This window comes from Lemur catta, chromosome X (genome assembly GCF_020740605.2).
Source record: "Lemur catta isolate mLemCat1 chromosome X, mLemCat1.pri, whole genome shotgun sequence".
Taxonomy (NCBI): Eukaryota; Metazoa; Chordata; class Mammalia; order Primates; family Lemuridae; genus Lemur; species Lemur catta.
Genome location: NC_059155.1, coordinates 55,604,526 through 55,624,337, shown reverse-complemented (window position 1 = coordinate 55,624,337; position 19,812 = coordinate 55,604,526). Strand labels below are relative to the sequence as shown.

The 19,812-nt window shown below is 41.8% G+C and overlaps 2 pseudogenes; both read right to left on the bottom strand.

Moving 5' to 3' along the window:
- Positions 1-4,183: 4,183 nt before the first annotated feature.
- LOC123628037 lies at positions 4,184-4,517 on the bottom strand (annotated as a pseudogene).
- A 5,548-nt stretch (positions 4,518-10,065) lies between these two features.
- Positions 10,066-10,599, bottom strand: LOC123628036 (annotated as a pseudogene).
- Between the last annotated feature and the right edge of the window lie 9,213 nt (positions 10,600-19,812).

Here is a 19,812-nt window from a genome sequence, read left to right as displayed (position 1 = left end):
GGGGCCTGGGAACTGACCCTGGAAATCCTTATTTTCAGGTCACCTGTAGTGGTCATCCTCCAATTGTCCTGGTATAGTTTGGCATGGCCCACATGAATAAAGGAGGATTTTTCTTTTATTTTTATGGCAGCATAGGTAGTGAACAGTACTTTATAAGGGCCTTCCTAGCGAGGTGACAGCACGTGTCTTCTAAAACTTTGATGTACACATGATCTCTTGGTCAAAAAGAGGGTGGCAAGGCTTATCAGTTGGAGGAGGCCATGCTCTTTTCACCTGTTGATGACATGCTCCAAGCATGTTAGCTAGCGTCTGTATGTAACTAGTCATGGTATCAAACTGTTCACTTAAATGCCCATAGTGTTCAGTCAGTCCAGGAATCAAAGGGTTACACGTGTGTCAGTAGGAATGGGGTGACAGAACACTTTTCAGAAGGGGTTAAACCATGTCTCCTAATTGCAGCATTCTGGATTTTTATAAGGGCCAAAGGTAATGTTTCCGGCCATTTAAGTCCAGTGTCTTAACAAACTTTTCTGAAAGTCCTTTTTATTTCTAGACTTTTACATTCCACTTGCCCTGAGGATTGGGGATGATACGGGGTATGAAATTTTAATGAGCACCCCAGAGCCTTTACAAGCAAGTGGTTTAAAATGAGTCCCTTGATCTGACTCAATCCATAAAGGAATACCAAAACGAGGAATAATCTCAGTTACTAATTTCTTTACCAGTGTTGTAGCGTCAGCATGCCTAGTTGGATAGCACTCAGTCCATCCACTAATCATGAAAACAATAACCAAACAGTCAGAAAAGCCTAAAGCTGGAGGTAAATCTTTATATAAAACCAATTTGGAGTGCCAAAAGGGATAGTCTGGGCCTTTGGGGGCTTCTTGGAGAGTGTTGGTTTCCTCCAGAGATTTGGTGAGATTTACAAACTAGTTCACTGGGAAAAAATTTGGTCAGAGATATTGTAGATCCCAGGGCAGTACCAACTAATTATATATATACATATATATATATATTTTTTTTCTTAATTATCCCCTATTTGCACATATATCCCATGTGATGAGAGATAAGTATAAGTCAAAAAGTTAAAAAAAAGGAGGGGCACAGGGAGTCTGTTTGGCACATTATACACTCTATCTGATATTATAGGTCCATTGGCAATAGGAGTGTCAGCAGAAATTAAGAAATGAGATTTCCAAATTGTGCCAAGTGCATGGCAGACTCAAAAGGCATACTTGGAGTCTTGTATAAATAGTGGCAGCTTTTCCTATTGTCAGTGTGCAAGCTCTAGTGAGGGCTATAACAAAATTGACTCAAGGCATTTTGGGGTGAGCTTGAGTGCCCTGAGTTATTAATATTTTATATCCTAAGGAAGTAACAGTTGTCTGCACCTATTGGAGTTCAGACCTAGAGGCTTTATGGCCTCATTCAGCTAGAGTCTTTAAAAGAATGAGTCTAAGAGAGCATCCTGTTTACAGAGCAAAAGATCATCAACATACTAAACAAGTACTGAACAAGAGTAGATCCCTGGGTAAAGGTTATAGAGTCTAAATCAACTGTGAGAATTTGAGTGAATATCGAAGGAGACTCATAGGGTCTCTGCAGTATTTGGGTCCATGTTAATTGTCTCCCTCTGAAGATGAACATAAAGAGAAATTGTGAATCAGGGTGCAACAGAATCGAAAAGAAAGTTGAGCAGAGGTCAATTACTGTATTCTTAAAGTCATGTGAACCAAAAACCATTTGAGTTAGTTTCTATCTTCTTGATAAAATATTTGATTTAAGCACTTATTATTTTAAGTTAATTAATTAGAGCTCCTTTTGTATAATCTGGTAGCAAAATATCACATACACATGACGTATATAGACACATAGACATATAGACATACAGACAGAAGTAGTTCTTTTTTTTTTTTTGAGACAGAGTCTCACTCTGTTGCGGGGGCTAGAGTGCCGTGGTGTCAGCCTAGCTCACAGCAACCTCAAACTCCTGGGCTCAAGCGATCCTCCTGCCTCAGACTACCCGAGTAGCTGGGAATAGAGGCATGCGCCACCATGCCCGGCTAATTTTTTGTTTTTATATATATATATATTTTAGTTGTCCATATAATTTCTTTCTATTTTTTAGTAGAGACGGGGTCTTGCTCTTACTCAGGCTGGTCTCAAACTCCTGACCTCAAGGGATCCCCCCCACCTCGGCCTCCCAGAGTGCCAGGATTACAGGCGTGAGCCACTGCACCCAGAAGCAGTTCTAAGCAGCTCTTTTAAGAATTTATTTGCTGGCCGGGAGCAGTGGCTCACTCCTGTAATCCTAGCACTCTGGGAGGCCAAGGTGGGGGGGATCACTTGAGGTCAGGAGTTTGAGACCAGCCTGAGCAAGAGTGAGACCCTGTCTCTACTAAAAATAGAAAGAAATGATCTGGACAGCTAAAACTATATATAGAAAAAAATTAGCCGGGCATGGTGGCACATGCCTGTAGTCCCAGCTACTCAGGAGGCTGAGGCAGGAGGATCGCTTGAACCCAGGAGTTTGAGGTTGCTGTGAGCTAGGCTGATGCCACGGCACTCACTCTAGCCCTGGCAACAGAGCGAGACTCTGTCTCAAAAAAAAAAAAAAGAATTTATGTGCTGGCTCTTAAATAATATTATTTTATTTTATTCACACTATCAGTCTTTTAATTACCTATTTTATTATTTTAAGTAATTACTAGCTAGGCAACAATTTGCCTTTAGTAAGATTTTGCCATTTCTATAAGTGTTTGCTGCTTCTAGGACCTAATACTTATACATGTATAGGTATGTATAGGTAGGCACAGCTAGAAAGTGAAGTACTCAGTTCTTCAGAAATTAAAGATCCTATTTTCACCTTGATCTTGGCTTTGGTTCTCAGATCTCCATGATTAACTTAGGCAATTATTTTTCCTTACTCAAGTACACATAAAATAGGACTAAAGGGATGGCACACAGAAATCTCTGCAAATTCCTGAAAATTGGAGTGCGCACCCCCTGTAGTATTGCCATTTACTGTTAGTTTCTGCCTGACCCAGTCAGACATTTGAGGCATCTAACTGGATCTAAGTTAATTAATTATCAGATCCAATCTGATCTGAGACCTAGTTCAGTTTCTCTCGCAACTTCTGAACCCAGTTAGGATCAAAAATTTGCTCAAAAAAACTCAGAGAGCTCAAAACACAAATCTGTGGCACTCTGGAATCTGAGAGAGAACTTACCCACAAGCCTCAATTGCAACAAGAGAGCGAAGGACAGCAGGTCCCGCGGGTACCTCGCTTGGACTCTCGGTGCTCCTAGGGGTCTCTGGGAGCTCTATCTCAGAACCCATTTTTGATAAAAGTTAAATTTAACAAAGTTTAATTGAGCAAAGAGCAATTCACAAATTGGGCAGGTGAACTAGAACAGGTTCAGAGAGACTCTAATGCTGTGTAGCGTGGTTGAAGAAGATTCATGGACAGAAAAGAGAAAGTGACGTAGAGAAAATGGAAGTGAGGTATAGAAGCAGCTGGATTGGTTACAGCTCAGCATTTGCCTCACTTAAGTACAGTCTGAACAGCTGGCTGCCTTTGATTGGCCAAAACTCCATGATCAGCAAAGAGGAAGGAGCAGAAAGGAGCGAAGATGAATGGAGCAAACTAGCCGGAACAAACGGCTGACATTTTTGCTTTTGAACTTTGAAACTAAAGTGTCCTTTTAAGTGAAACCAATAAGCCTTAACCAAGGTTACAACTTAATCAAGGAAGCAAGAGGTATCTTTAAAGAGGTGGAGAACAGTTTTTACAAGATCTAGAAAAGCCACATAAAAACAGCTCACAGAAAGAAAAGACTCAGCCATAAATGAAGTGTAACCCACAATTTTGTCCAGTCACATTTTCTAGGGTCCCAGTTTTTCAGCTGACTATTCATACATAAATATCTAAAAACCCCATATGCCTCCGCAGAATACAGGAAAGCAAAAGCTGTGCACAGAAGGGAAGAGAATCAACGAAAGGCGAAAGTTATACAAATACAAAACCAGGACTCCAACCTAGACTGCTGAAGTGAAAGCACAGGGCTTTAACCATTAGGCTATGAGGCAAACTGGCCTTTGCTGTCATTTCCATAGGGGCAGTGTTCAAATGATTTATTTTTTATTTTTATTTTTATTTATTTTTATTTTTTTAGATTTTTAAAAACCAAAACATTTATTGTATGACTAATTGTTGAAATTCTTAAGATGAACTAGATGCTGCAACAGCTGCCCTCTTGGGTTTAGGTGTTGTTCCTTCACGGAATCCATGCCTGAATCTGCGGTATACAATTTTTAGGTGCCTCATCTGACCGGTCCTGGTGGTATTTCATCTTTTAGCCTTGGCACTCCAATTATACTTTCTCTTGCGCTTGGCAGGGTAGCCACATTTGCCACAGGTTGACTCCTGAAGGTGGTAGGCCTTAGAGCCACAGCGGCGGCACAACATAAGCATCTTATTGTGACGCTTACCAAATGATGACGTCCCCTTCGTCATCTCGCTTCTGTCATGATTTTTTTTTTAATCTTCATTTTAGATCAGATGTTTGCTCTTCAGTTTTGTCAAGAGACTTTTTAAGGCTAGCCACAACATTATGTCTTTTTAAAATCTAATTTTTCTGTTAATACAAATAAGGTAATTGTTTCGAATAAGAGATCTCTAAAATTTATTTTTAAGAAACTTTAGAAGTCTTTTAATTTAAAGGATCCATCTTTTGGCCATTAATCTCAATGGTATATTTATTCCAAAAGTGACTCAGTACAATGCCTCTTCATAGAAAACCCAGGTGGTAATTTTCCAGGTTTAGCCTGGAGAGGGCATAGAGAAGGCACTTTCTGAGATTTCCAAAAATCTGCTCTCAGAAACAAACAAGGTAACAAAGAGGGTAGGACATTTTAAGACAAAGACTTCCCCTAGAACTTGATACGTTCAATACAAACAGTGTGCTTCCTAGAATCTTACGTGTCTCGGACTCCCAATCTTTTCAGACTGGCCGTCTGATGTGTTCCTATGTTCCAGAAAATACATGTCCCCCCCTACACCCCCATCCCCACCCCGATGGCAGAGACTGAGGAGAGCATTCCTACTCGGTCACAAGACAAGCTCAGGGGCAAGTGACAGGAACAGAGGGAAACCTCATATGGTCTTTTTGGGGGGACCTGCAGCAAACTTTGTCTTCACAGACCAAGTTCGTCTAGTCAGAACCATGTAAGTGGCTCACCTGCAGGGCTGGTTGGAGGTGCTAGGCCTGTGTTCTACCCTATGGTAACCTCTTGGTGACAAAAAACGACAAAGAAAGACAATGACAAAAGAATGACACCAAAAAGGGGCTATTTCTGAGAGGAGAGGGAATCAAACCACATGAATATTCATAGCACAAAGTACCAAAAAATATACCAACACCAGAGTCACTCACATGACTAGTCGCTCACGAAAACCCCTTCTCTCATTAATCTTACATTTGGAAAGGACAATGATCTTTTACCCTCTGCTCAACCAGAGCCCACAGAGAGAGGAAAAGCAGGAGTCTGACTGGTAAGTCAGGGTATCTTAACCCGTGCTGCAGGCTGCTCACACTCTCCATTCTCCTCACTGCACCTTAGAGATCCTGCCACCTACACCAAACTGTGGGGGTGAGGGGAACCTCGCCCTTTCCCCCCAAAGTTCACTGAAAGATCAACTCACAAATAAGGCAGATTAACAAGAGAAATATTTTCCACGCGCCTGGGGAGCATCACGGAGTGATTACCCAATGTGCCAGTGAAGTCCAGTTATTTTTATACACGCCTTTTAGAGGGGAGGGGGAGATGAGGAGTACAGGCAGCTCAGTTTAGGGGGAACAAATGGTGCTAGGGAGGATAAATGGATGGGGAAATGGATTGGCTTGTAAGTCAGTCTCTTAGCAAATTAAATTAACCTGAGTGACAAGTATTGTATTTAAATAATTTGAGCCAGGTCTGGTTGCATTTTTGATCCTCCTTCCTGAAATACATTGTGATAACAGGGAGAGGAAGGGAAGTCAGTTGCCCCCTTTGATCTTTTGATCTGTCAGTAAGGTTTATGCCCATAGAGGGAAAGCCCCTCCAGTGCTTTTTTTGATCTCAAAAGGCCCATAATTCAAAATACTGTTTAAGCCACGGACTCATATTTTGGGGTGAAATTTCCTGAGATCCTTCAGAATCATTCACTGAGACAGAGAACACCCAAAGAGGAACAGGTTTCTGGGGGAACATACTGAATTCAATTTTGGACCTGCTGGGTTTTAAGTGTCTCTGGGACATGCAAGGGGAGATATCTAGGAGGCAGTTAGACATACAGATCTGGAGTTAGGGAAAGAAATGTAGACTGGAGCTATAGAGTTGGGAGCCATCGCATGAAGATGGTTAGTAAGTCCTTAGGAATGGATGAGATTGCCCACCAAGACTGTAAAAAATGAGAGATTGAATATACAAATGGACAATGGCCAGACCATATATAAAAATAGAACTCTAACCCACAACCTGTAACAATCTGCCAAGGAAACCAACCCTTTAGCTACAATAAACCACCCAGGCAGCCAGCTTGCCATAAGTCAAACTTGCAGGAAACCAGCTTGCTACCTCGAGTGACAATCCAGGAAGCTAAACAATAATTTCTGTAACAACTGGCCCAAAACGGCCACGACTTGATGAATAACTGACAACTTCCCTAACTTTTGTCCCTGCTTCCAACTTAGGGCCAATGAGAGAAAGACAATGGTGCACCCCCCAACCAGTCACATAGGATGCTCCACTTCTAGTTGGCCACCTCCAGCTTGCCCATGCAACAGCCTCCAGTCAGGGCACACCTTAGGCCTTCCCTTTTTCCACTCTAAAGTTTCCCACTGCTCTGCCTGCCTTTGAGTCTCCGCCAAAGTTCAAGTGATGGTGGCTGAAGCCCTTGCTATAGCAAGCTCTGAATAAATAGTTTTTGCTTTTTTCATTTAGTTAGTCTTTGTTTATTTCCACAAGAATGAGAAGTGAAAAGGGCTGGGACACAGACTTACCGAACACCAGTATGTAGGGAAAGGGGCAGAGGAAGAGTAAAGCCAGAAGAGCATGGTGTCACAGAAACGAAGGGCAAATCATGTTCCAAATGGAGGGGAATGGTCAATGGTGCTAACTGTTACACAAAACAAGGTCTGAAAACTGTAAGGTTTTAAGAACGGAGTGGGCGGCGCCAGAGAAAGAAAGACAAGCAGAGTTAAAAGGGATAAGTAAAGAGGCTTTATTGGGGTGCTCCCGGGTGGGGGTAACAGGTCCCAAGAGAGGGGCCCGGGCGAGCCTCATGGTCCCACGAGTGGAACCAGAGAAGGCACCCTGCCCAGAAGTCTGGGTGGGCTTATATACCTTTTTTAGGGGTGGGGGATGGGAGTTTCTCTGGAGGGAAGGTTTCCGCGGGAAGAGTGAGGAATTTCTTTGTTTCAGCTTTAGGGCAGGTATGGAGGAATAGGAGGGGCTTCTTCTTTTTCCATTAGGGAGGGGAGGGGTGCCCGCCACCAGCCTTACAAAAACCATCCACCAGATTTAGCAACAAGACCACTGGAAGTCTTGCAGAAAGCAGTTTCCACTGGTGGATGGCAAACTACAATGGGTTAAGAAGGAAGGAGCGGAAGGAAAAATGCAATGGGTCAAGAGGTGACAGAGGGGAAAAAAAAGACAAAAATGAAAAAAGTGAACAAGAGGTATGAACAGGAGTGCAAACAATGTTCTCAAGCTGTTTTGCCCAGGACAGGGAGGAGAGAAACAGGGCAGAAGTTAGACAATGATGAGGCACTGAGGCAATGTTTCAGTTGTTTGTTTAAATAAACAGCTTTACTGGTCCAGTGCCGGATGCCTTGGCTCATGCCTATAATCCTAGCACTTTGGGAGGCCGAGGCAGGAGGCAGGAGGATTGCTTGAGGTCAGGAGTTCGAGACCAGCCTGAGCAAGAGTGAGACCCCAGTTCTACAAAAAATAGAAAAACTAGCCAGGTGTCATGGCGCCCATCTGTAGTCCCAGATACTCGGGAGGCTGAGGCAGGAGGATTGCTTGAGCCCAGGAGTTTGAGGCTGCAGGGAGCTACGATGACGCCACTGCACTCTACCCAGGGCAACAGAGTGAGACTCTGTCAAAAAAAAAAAAAGGAAAGGAAATTGAACCCCTCTTCTCACTCCCTTCACATAAAAATATAATTACATAGCATAACATTCACCTGTTTTAAGGATACAATTCAATGAATTTTAGCATAGATTGTACAGAGTTGTACAATCACCAGCACAATCCACTTTTAGAACATTTCCATCTCCCCAAAAAAATCCCTCATGCACATTAACAGTCATTCCCCATCCCCACCCTCAGCCCGAGGCAACCACTTATCTACTTTCTGTGTCTAAGATTTAAGTTTTTGGGGAAATTCATATAAATGGAATCATATGTGTTTTTTGTGTCTAGCTCCTTTCACTGAGCAAAACGTTTTTGAGGTTTATATGTACTGTAACATGTATCTGCACACCCATTGCTTTTTATTGTCGAATAGTATGGATATACCACATTCTGTTTACGCATTCACCAGTTGGTGGACATTTGGGTGGTTTCCACCTTCTGGCTATTTTTTTTTTCTCTCTCTCTTTTTTTTTGAGACAGAGTCTCACTCTGTCGCCCAGGCTAGAGCGCCATGGCATCAGCCTAGCTCACAGCAACCTCAAACTCCTGACCTCAAGCAATGCTCCTGCCTCAGCCTCCCAAAGTGCTAGGATTACACGAGTGAGCAACCGCGCCCGGCCTCGCAATGGTTTTTTAAATTGAGGTAAAATTCACAAAACATAAAAGTAACAATTTTAAAGTGTACACTTCAGTGGCATTTAGTACATATATAATGTTGTGTAACCATTGATAAGGAAAACCTCCATCTATTACTTAGCACAGCAGCCACCTGAGACCCCCACCCCTCTGGGAAGACCCACATTAGCATACCACTAACCTAACACCTGGCCCATCAACTAACCTATTACCTGGCACATCAGCATAACACTAAACCTATTACCTGGTGCAACAACTAACCTAACCTATTACCTGGTGGGCATTAGTCACCTGAGACCCCTCCCCTTGGGTCACCCCAATTTAATAAAAGCAGGAAAAATTGGGTAGACGGGGCTCAGACTTTGGTGGCGAGACCCCCTCTGAGCCCGCCGGCAAATAAACCTTGATTCTCCGACCCTCCACGTGCCACTCGGTTTGTCTTTGGGACCACTCGCTGTAACACTTGCTGCAACACCGTCACCTCTATCTAGTTCCAAAACACTTTCATCATCCCCAAAGCAAACCCCCATACTCGTTAAGCAGTCACTCCCCATTCCCTCTCCCCCAGCCCCCTTGAAGCCACCAATGTGCTGTCTATGTGCATTTGCCTTTTCAGGATATTTCATGTAAAAAGAATCACACACCCAGCCTGAGGAAGAGCGAGACCCCGTCTCTACTAAAAATAGAAAGAAATTATCTGGCCAACTAAAAAATATATATAGAAAAAATTAGCCAGGCATGGTGGCACATGCCTGTAGTCCCAGCTACTCGGGAGGCTGAGGCAGGAGGATCACTTGAACCCAGGAGTTTGAGGTTGCTGTGAGCTAGGCTGATGCCACGGCACTCATGGGCAACAGAGCGAGACTCTGTCTCAAAAAAAAAAAAAAAGAATCACACAGTATGTGGTCTGTTATGTCTAGCTTCCTTTACTCAGCATTATGTTTTCAAAGTTCATCCATACTGTAGCATGTATCAGTACTTCATTCCTTTTTATGGCTGAATAATATTCTATTATACAGATATACCACATTTTGTTTATCCATTCATCAGTTGATGGACATTTGGGTTGTTTCTACCTTTTGGCTATTGTGAATAGCACTGCTATGAACATTCATGTACACATTCTTTGTTTGAATACCTGTTTTCAATTTTTGTGTGTGTGAATTTGTTTTTGTGGGGGTATAGGACATGGGGTGGGAAATGTCACTGTGGGTATGGTATGCCCCTCCTCACAGGGAATGTCCATTCTAATCTTCCTGGGGTGCTTTATGGAACTTTTTATTCTTCTTGGAGCTGCTCTTGCTGCCAGCAGCCTCTTCAAGCCCACTGCTGACTGTCTTCTCCTCGGAAGAGAATGTCCTCTTTTTCTTGGAGATGCTTTTGTCACCTGCCTCTTTGGTATCCCTAACTGTTTCCTCCTTGGGTGAAGATTTCTTCTCCTTGGGAAGACTTACGTTGCCACTGGCCTCCTCAAGATCACTACTAACCAACTCCTCCTTGGCAAAAGATTTTTTTTTCTTGGGTTTGGAGACAGAGATAGATGAGTGGTCTTCCATTCCATTCTCCTGAAGAACCTTCCTGAGGCTTTTGTTTTTTCTTCTTTTTGGGTTTTTCAACCATCTCCTGGCACTCCTCCTGAGTACTGCTGTTTTCTGAAGAAGCGAGGGCAAGCGCGGCCATTAGTTTTTTTTTTCCGTCTTCAAGCATTTCTTCTCCTGTTTCTCCGGTTTTCTAGTAATCTCAGCAGCCGCTTCCTCTGCCTGAACCATTGTTTCCTTCATGACATCCAGCTTCTTTCATGGAATCTCTCCAGTCTCATCATAGAAGGACAACCGTTCCTCAGCCGTTCCTTAACATGTTCTCGAAGATTCTCCCCAAGTACACTCACGGGCATGTCAGAGAAGCAATCGAATTGTGAGGCAATAGTGCATCAGTTTGCCAGGTATCAGGAGATGCAGCCTTTTTTCTTGGCAGCTGCTCAGCCAATGAAGGTGGAGTGGAAAATGAGTCCACATTTTGGTGTGTTACCCCTTGTCTTCAGGGCTCTGGAAACTTGGTCCCTTTGCTGAGCCCTGGGAATCACTCAGACACCAGGACTTCAATTCTTTTGAGTATATTTCTAAGAGTGGAATTGCTGGGTCATACAGTAATTCTATGTTTATTAATTTTTTTTTTTAGAGACAGGATCTTTCTATGTTGCCCAGGTTGGTCTCAAACTCCTGGCCTCAAGTGATCCTCCCACCTCAGCCTCCCAAGTAGCTGGGACTACAGGCATGAGCTAATGTGCCCAACAGAGTGCAGTTACCTTTTTTAAGGAAACACCAAACTGATTTCCGCAGTGGCTTCACCATTTTACATTCACACAAGCAATATATAAAGGTTTCAATTTTTCCACATCCTTGCCAACACTTGTTATTATATTTTCCCTTTTTAAAAAAATTATAGTCACCCTAGTGGTTGTGAAGTGGTATCTCGTTGTGGCTTTGATTTGTATTTCCCTAATGGCTAATGATATAGAGAATCATTTTATATGCTTCATGGTCATTTCTTTATCTTCTTTGGAGAAATTTCTACTTAAGTCCTTTGCCCATTTTTCAATTCAGTTGTTTGTCTTTTTGTTGTTGAGTTGCAATTGTTCTTTATATATTCTGGATACAAGTCCCTGATCAGATATATGATTCACAATGTTTTCTCCTATTTTATAGGTTATCTTCTCACTTTCTTGAGATGGTGTCCTTGGATATACAAAAGTTTTAAAAATTTTGATGAAGTCCAATTTCTTTTGTTGCTTGTGCTTCTGGTGTCATATACAAGAATCCATTGCCAAATTCAAGGTCATGAAAATTTACCCCTATATTTTCTTCTGAGACTTTTATTGTTTTAGCTCTTATATTTATGCTTTGATCCATTTTGAGTTAATTTTTGTATATGTTGTGAGATAGAGGTCCAACTTCATTCTTTTGCATGTGGCTATCCATTTGTCCCAGCACTATTGCTGAAGAGACTATTCTTTCTCCATTGAATGGTCTTGGCACCCTTGTTAAAAATCAAGGTGAATGGGTTTATTTCTGGACTCTCAGTTCTATTCCACTGATCTATAGGTCTATCTTTATGCTAGTATTACACTGTTTTATTACTGTAGCTTTGTAATACGTTTTGAAACCGGGAATTTTGAGTCCTCCAACTTTTTTTTCAAAATTATTTCAATTTCTTGGGGTCCCTTGCAATTCCATATGAATTTTATGTTCACCTTTTCTATTACTACAAAAAAGGTCATTGGGATTTTGATAGGAATTGCATTTAATCTGTAGATCACTCTGGATAGTACTGCCATCTTAACAATGTTAAATCTTCCAGTCCATGAACATGGGTCTTTTTTCCATTTATTTATGTGTCCTTTCTTTCTGTAATGTTTTATAGTTTTGAGTGTTTATGTCTTGCATCTCCTTAGTTAAATGTATTCCAAGCATTTTTTTGGTGCTGGTGTAAATAGGGTAATTTTTTAAAATGCAAGAGACTTGAACATGATTAAAGACTAGGTGAGTAGAGGGGGAGACGCTGAAGATACAGGAGGGAGAGAGGAAACTGATTGATCAAGGTTCCTGAACAGGTGGTGGAGAATGGGACACAGAACATCAATGGAAGAATTAGAAGGAAAAAGGCCACCTCTTACATCATAACAGGAGGGAAGTAGTGAAAGGACAGTTTGGGATGCTTGTGAGTGTGTGTGTACTTACTTTGCGGCAAGAAAGTGAGGCTATTGCTGTCTGGGGTCTTCTGTTTTAAGTACAGTAGGAGGTAAGGTGAAGGGGAAAGGTAGAGGGAGATGGAGGAAGGTTGAGGAAATGGGAATTTGGCAAAACTACCATGAAGCCTTGAAGAATTGTGCAGAGAAACAGGATTGCCAGACAGCATAGAGGTTGGGCACCATGAATTTTTAGTGGCTCCTGTATGAGCAATTGTATGAGCCCAGGATTGACATAGGGAAGGTGGAGTTATATTTATGTGGAGTTGGGGCTGTGATGGAAGGACAACAAGCCATATGAGTTGAGGACATTATTAGCTAGAGAATGGCAGATTGGACAGATTTCCTCTGTTTAGGAAAGAGGCAGGGTTCAGTTAAGTCAAGAAGGTGAAAGATTGGTCAGTGAAAGAGCCATAGCCTGGAGTGGACATTGGCATTTTAGCTGCTGAACATTCAAACACTCTTCCTATTTGGAAGAAATTCCCCCAAAACAGATATAGAGGCAGTGCCCCACCATGCACTACTGAAATGGGGGGCGGCACATACTTCTCCCCATCCCCTGGTAGCTAGTGCACAGGTATGTGGCCTCAGCATGGCCAATCACATGATCCTTCCTGGAACTCTGAATGTTGAGGGAGTGACACAAAAGTGTGCAGGGACATTTAGTGAATTCTCAAAACAGCTACTGCAGAGTCAAGAATCTGATAGTACAGATCCAAATCCAAAGCAGAGTCCAGGTGTGTAGTGGCAAGTGTTTAGCTGCCATTGGGCGTGACAGCATCGTCCTATCAGACCATTCCTGTAGCAAAATCTTAGCTGTGTCAGGTCATGCCACCCTTGCTTCCTGACCCCATCTGGTTCTCCAGGCCTTTCATGAATCCTCTGTATTATCTAACACCATTTTCTCTTAATCAAGATAGGTTGGCCTATGCTTTGATAATAATAATTTAAAAACCCAAATTTCAATGACTTGACACCCACAAGTTTATTTCTTGCTTATGCAAAATCTACTGCAGGTTTACTGGGCTTTTCAGAACAGCTCCCTTTCAAGAGGTAACTAAGGGATCCAGGCTGATGGAAGCTCCACCGTCTTGTGGCTGTCTCCTCTAGTACCTGAGGCCTTTACGGCTGCCATAACAGAGGAAGAAGGAGTGGGAGGACTGAGCACCAGTTCTTAAATGCACAGCCCATTGGCCAGAGCTAGTCACATGGCCCCATCTACCTCTAACAGGACTGGGAAATTCAGCAAACACTAAGTATGTGACTACGCCACACCTTCTGATCCCAATAATTTCATTTTCTGTTACAGTTAACCAGAGTTACTGCTGATGCAATGCACCATTTACAGTCAAGAACTGCGCCTAGGGGTGGGGGTGGGGAGAAAAAAAAAGAACTGCATCTAGTAAAGGATATGGGGGTTAGAATATTAGAGTATATATCTTCAATTTTTTCTGATAATGAAAGTGATAAGTATATGTTTAAAAATTTGAACATTACATAAACATTTAATGTAGAAAGTGAAAAGTCCTTCATAATCCCACACCCCCAAGGTAACTATTATTAATAATTTCTTAAATATTCTTTCTCTATATGTATTTTGTATGCTAATAGTAATAGTTTTATTAAAAAATAGGCTCATACTATACACACTGTTTTGCAAGTGCCTTCTTTACTTAATACTATATATTTGACATCATTCCACAAATGCAACATAATTTACTTGAGCAATTCCCTATCAATGAAGAATCAGCTTTTCATTTTTTTTTTTTTTTTTGAGACAAAGTCTCGCTCTGTTGCCTGGGCTAGAGTGAGTGCCGTGGCGTCAGCCTAGCTCACAGCAACCTCAAACTCCTGGGCTTAAGCGATCTTACTGCCTCAGCCTCCCCAGTAGCTGGGACTACAGGCATGTGCCACCATGCCCGGCTAATTTTTTCTATATATATATTTTAGTTGGCCAGATAATTTCTTTCTATTTTTTTTTTTTTTAGTAGAGATGGGGGGTCTCGCTCTTGCTAAGGCTGATCTCGAACTCCTGACCTGGAGCGATCCACCCGCCTCAGCCTCCCAGAGTGCTAGGATTACAGGCGTGAGCCACCGCGCCTGGCCAGCTTTTCATTTTTGTTGAGGGTTGCATGCAAATACTTTTCCAAGTTTATCCTTTGACTTCATTTATTTATTTATTTATTTATTTATTTAATTATTTATTTTTGAGACAGGGTCTCGCTTTGTTGCCCGGGCTAGAGTGAGTGCCGTGGCATCAGCCTAGCTCACAGTAACCTCAAACTCCTGAGCTTCAGCGATCCTACTGCCTCAGCCTCCCGGGTAGCTGGGACTATAGGCATGTGCCACCATGCCCGGCTAATTTTTGCTATATATATTTTAGTTAGCCAGATAATTTCTTTCTATTTTTTTTTTTTTTTTTAGTAGAGACGGGGTCTCACTCTTGCTCAGGCTGGTCTCGAATTCCTGACCTTGAGCGATCCACCCGCCTCGGCCTCCCAGAGTGCTAGGATTACAGGCGTGAGCCACCGCGCCCGGCCCCTTTGACTTTATTTTTAATGTCATTCACTAAACATAAGTTTACATTTTTATGCAACTAAATTTATCTTTTTCTTTTCTTTTTTTTTGAGACAGAATCTTACTCTGTTGCCCAGGCTAGAGTGCCGTGGCATCAGCCTAGCTCACAGCAACCTCAAACTCCTGGGCTCAAGCAATCCTCCTGCCTCAGCCTCCCAAGTAGCTGGGACTATAGGCATGTGCCACCATGCCTGGCTAATTTTTTCTATATGTATTTTAATTTTCCATATAATTTCTTTCTATTTTTAGTAGAGACAGGGTCTCGCTCTTGCTCAGGCTGGTCTCAAACTCCTGACCTCAAGTGATCCTCCTGCCTCGGCCTCCCAGAGTGCTAGGATTACAGGCGTGAGCCACTGCGCCAGGCCCAACTAAAGTTATCTATCTTTATATTGTTAATTGGAAAAAATGAGGGACAGAAAAGTATATATGTTACCCTTTGTGTAAGAAAGGAGGGAGTAGGATTAAATATTCATATTTGCTTGTATTTTCATAAAGAAACACTGGATAAATGAACAAAAAAGTAATAAAAATGGTTACCTATAGAGGCATCAAGGGGGACCGGGTGGTTGTGGATAGGATGCAAGTGATACCTCTCAGTGTATACCTTTTTACATAGTTTTGATTTTTTTCTTTTTTCTTAGAGACAGGGTCTTGCTATGTTACCCAGGCTAGAATGCAGTGGCTATTCACAGGCACAGTCACAGCGCATCTTGAACTCCTGGACTCCAGTGATCCTCCCAGCCTCAGCCTCCTGAGTAGCTATAGGCACATGCCACCATGCTCAGCTAGTTTTGATTTTTGAACTACTTATATTAGTTTCCTATTGCTGCTTTAACAAATTACCAAAAACTTAGTGGCCTAAAATATCACAAATTTATTTACAGTTCTGGAGGTCAGAAGTCTTACAGGGCTAAAAGCTAAGGCTGCTTTCCTTCTGGAGGGTCTAGGGGAGAATCTGTTTCCTTGCCTTTTCCAGCTTCTAGAGGCCACTTGCATTCCTTGGTTGTTAGCCTCCTCTTCCATCTTCAAAGCCAGCAGTGTTGCATCTTTAAATATCTCTGTCTCTTTCTCTCTCTGCTCTTTGTGTCTGTTGTCACATGAATTTCTCTGACTCTGACTCTCCTCCTTCCGTCTTTCACTTATAAGTAACCTTGTGATTAGAATGATCCCACCCAGATAACCTAGGATAATCTCCCCATTTCAAGGACCCTAACTTGACATCTGTTAAGTGCCTTTTGCCATGTGCTATGGTCTGAATGTATGTGTCCCCCCAAAAAAAATTCATGTTTTGAAACCTAGTTCCCCAAGTGGGGAGGTAGAGCCCCTACCCTCATGTACGGGATTAGTGCCTTTATAAAAGAGGCCTCGGGGAGCTTATTAGTCCCTTTTTGCCCATCTGCCATGGATGCACCAAGAAGGCACCATCTATGAGGGATAGGCCCTTACCATACACCAAATCTGCCAGCATCTTGATCTTGGACTTCCCAGCCTCCAGAATTGTGAGCAATAAATTCTGTTTATAGATTACTCAGTCTAAGGTATTTTGTTATAGCAGCTGAATGGACTGAGACACCATGTAAGTTAATCATATTTACAGGTTCTGAGTATTAGGATGTGGATATCTTTGGGAGATCATTATTTAGCCTACCACATCATATAAATGTATTACCTATTCAATAAAATGAAATATTAAAACAGAATAAACTGAAAACATCATCTATCTTTTCCTTCATAGTTTCCGGGTTTTGTGTCACGTGAGAAAGGCCTTTCCCACACTAGCCTATAAAAATATTCATTCATACTTTCTCCTAATATTTTGAACTAACAAAAATAATAGCTTTTTATTGAGATATAATTTACATAAAATGAAATGCTCAGATCATAAGTGAGAAATTCAATCACTTTTGACAAAAGCATGAACCCATGTCACCCACATCTCTGTCAAGATATAGAACATTTCCATTGCCCTAATGACCCTTCAACAATCTTCTCCCAAAAGTGCTATTGTTCTGACTTCTATCGCCATGGGTTAGTTTTACCTGCTCTTGAACATTATATAAATGAAATTACATAACTATGTGCTCTTTTTGTCTGGTTTCATTCACTCAACATTATGATTTTGAGATTCATCTTGGTTGTTGTATGTATCAAGAGTCCATTCCTTTTTATTGCCAAGTAATTCTCCATGGTATGGCTGTACCATAATCTGTTTGTCCATTCACCTGCTGATGGACATTTGAGTTTTCCATTTTTTTGGTGATTATGAATAAAATATGGATGAATTTTCAATAATACTTATATTTTTGACATACCTGGAATTTATTTTGGTGTAAGGAATAAGATAGAGATCCAACTTTATGTTTGCCAAATCATAAACCAATTATCCCAACACTATCTATTACACAATCCATCTTTTCACCAATGAATTAAAATATCATCTTTTAATATACTAAATTGTCCATAGGCAATATTTTTTCCTTAATTTCTATTGTGTTCCATTGATCTAGTTTTCAGTTTTGAACCAGTACCACTGTGTTAATCCCAATAATTACTAAGACTGGTTGGTACTCAGGACTCATTTTCAGAATTTTCCTGGTTATTTCTGGATGTTTAGTCTTCTAAAAGGATATAATTCTGAAGTGTAATGTCAATTAAAAATTATTTGAGGTGCATTAAATTTATAAATTAATTTGGGGAGCATTGACATTTTTATAAATATTGAGTCTGCCCATCCAGGAACCAGGTATGTCTCTCTGTTTATCCAAATATGGTATACCCCATAGGGGAGCTTCTTAACTATAGAGTGAGGTTTCCAGAGCATACAGTAGAAAGGTTTTGGAGGAAGCAAGGCAGTTTAAGGTTTGTTCAAGGGAGGGAAAATGTAGAGTCGTAGGAAATATAGGAGAGAACAAATGATTAGAAGAGTTTATATAAAAGATGGCTATTAGTTATGCATTGCTGAGTAACAAATGGCTACAAATTTAGTGGCTTAAAACAAGAAGATTTATTTATCTCATAGTTTCTGTGGGCCAGGAATCTAAGCACAGCTTAACCAGGTCCTCTTCTTCAATTGAAGGCTTTGGTGGTATAGTGGTGAGCATAGCTGCCTTCCAGGTCCTCTTCTTCAGGATCTCTCACAAGTCCGTAATCAAGGTGTCAGCCAGGGCTGGGGCCTCATCTGAAGGCTTGACAGAGGAAGGACCCACTTCTAAAATCACCTGGTTATTGGTAGATTTTCAATTCCTCAAGGACTGTTGGACTGAGAATCTCAGTTTCTGGTGATACTGGTCTTCAGTTCCTTGCCACATGGACCACTCCAACATGGCAACTTGCTTTATCAAAGCCAACAAGGGAGAGAATCATAGTCTAACAAGATGGAAGTCACAGTCTTATGTAGCCTAATCACCAAGCGAAATCCCATCACCTTTGACACATTCTATAAGTTAGAAGCAAGTCCCTAGGTCAACCCACACTCAAGGGGAAAGGATTATACAAGGGTGTGAATACCAAGAGTCAAGATCATTGGAGGTAATCCTAAAAGCTATTTGCCACAGTTACCAGGAAATGTAAGTTATGGTAGGTTTGTTAGCATTAGCTAACTCAAAATGTGCCAGAGTAATTTCCTAGAAATCCCCTGGCACATGGGGAAAAGAAGGGACACAGGTCCTTGGGGTTCTCCTGTAACCTAGATCAATTCCATTTCCAAGAGAATTATGGTCTCTGGTGGAAGAGAAGACTCCAAGCTTACAAGGCCAGGTAAATAATAAGCACTTCCACTTGTGTAGCACTTCGTAGTTTACAAATCTACTTTTGGAATCATTATTTAATTTGATTGTCTTAACAGCTCTGTGAGGTAGCCAGGCAGTTAAACTAAGGTTCAAAGAGGCTTTGTGGCCACCCCAGATCTCCCAATTGGTGGGTGGCAGAGCTGGGACACAGTCTTCAAATTCCTAACCTATTACACCAGAGTGCCTTCTCGAAAACCCTGAGAAATGCCATTTTTCTCCTTCAATGGCCTCTGCCACCATTTCCTTCTCTCTCTGGGTTCTTATCTTGGCTCGGTTATTACTAGCCAGTCAGCCGACCTTACTCCACATTCCAAAATTACTGTAGGGGCCAGAGAAAATGTTTTTTTTTTTTTTCTTTTGAGACAGAGTCTCACTCTGTTGCCCGGGCTAGAGTGAGTGCCATGGTGTCCGCCTAGCTCACAGCAACCTCAAACTCCTGGGCTTAAGCGATCCTACTGCCTCAGCCTCCCGAGTAGCTGGGACTACAGGCATGTGCCACCATGCCTGGATACTTTTTTCTATGTATATTTTTAGTTGTCCAGATAATTTCTTTCTATTTTTAGTAGAGATGGGGTCTTGCTCTTGCTCAGGCTGGTCTTGAACTCCTGACCTCGAGTGATCCACCCACCTCGGCCTCCCAGAGTGCTAGGATTATAGGCATGAGCCACCGCGCCCGGCCCAGAGAAAATGTTTTTAAAGCTCCCAGCACACTGTCTGGCACATAGTAAGTTTTCACTAAATGGAAGATTATAAAAGCTCTTATTATCCTTTCAATTCTTCCGGCTCAGCCTCATTGCCAATCACCTCCAATTTTGCTCCTTCCCCTGAATCTCTGTGGTACCACACCTCAAACTGCAACTTGCTTTCAGCAGACACCAACACTT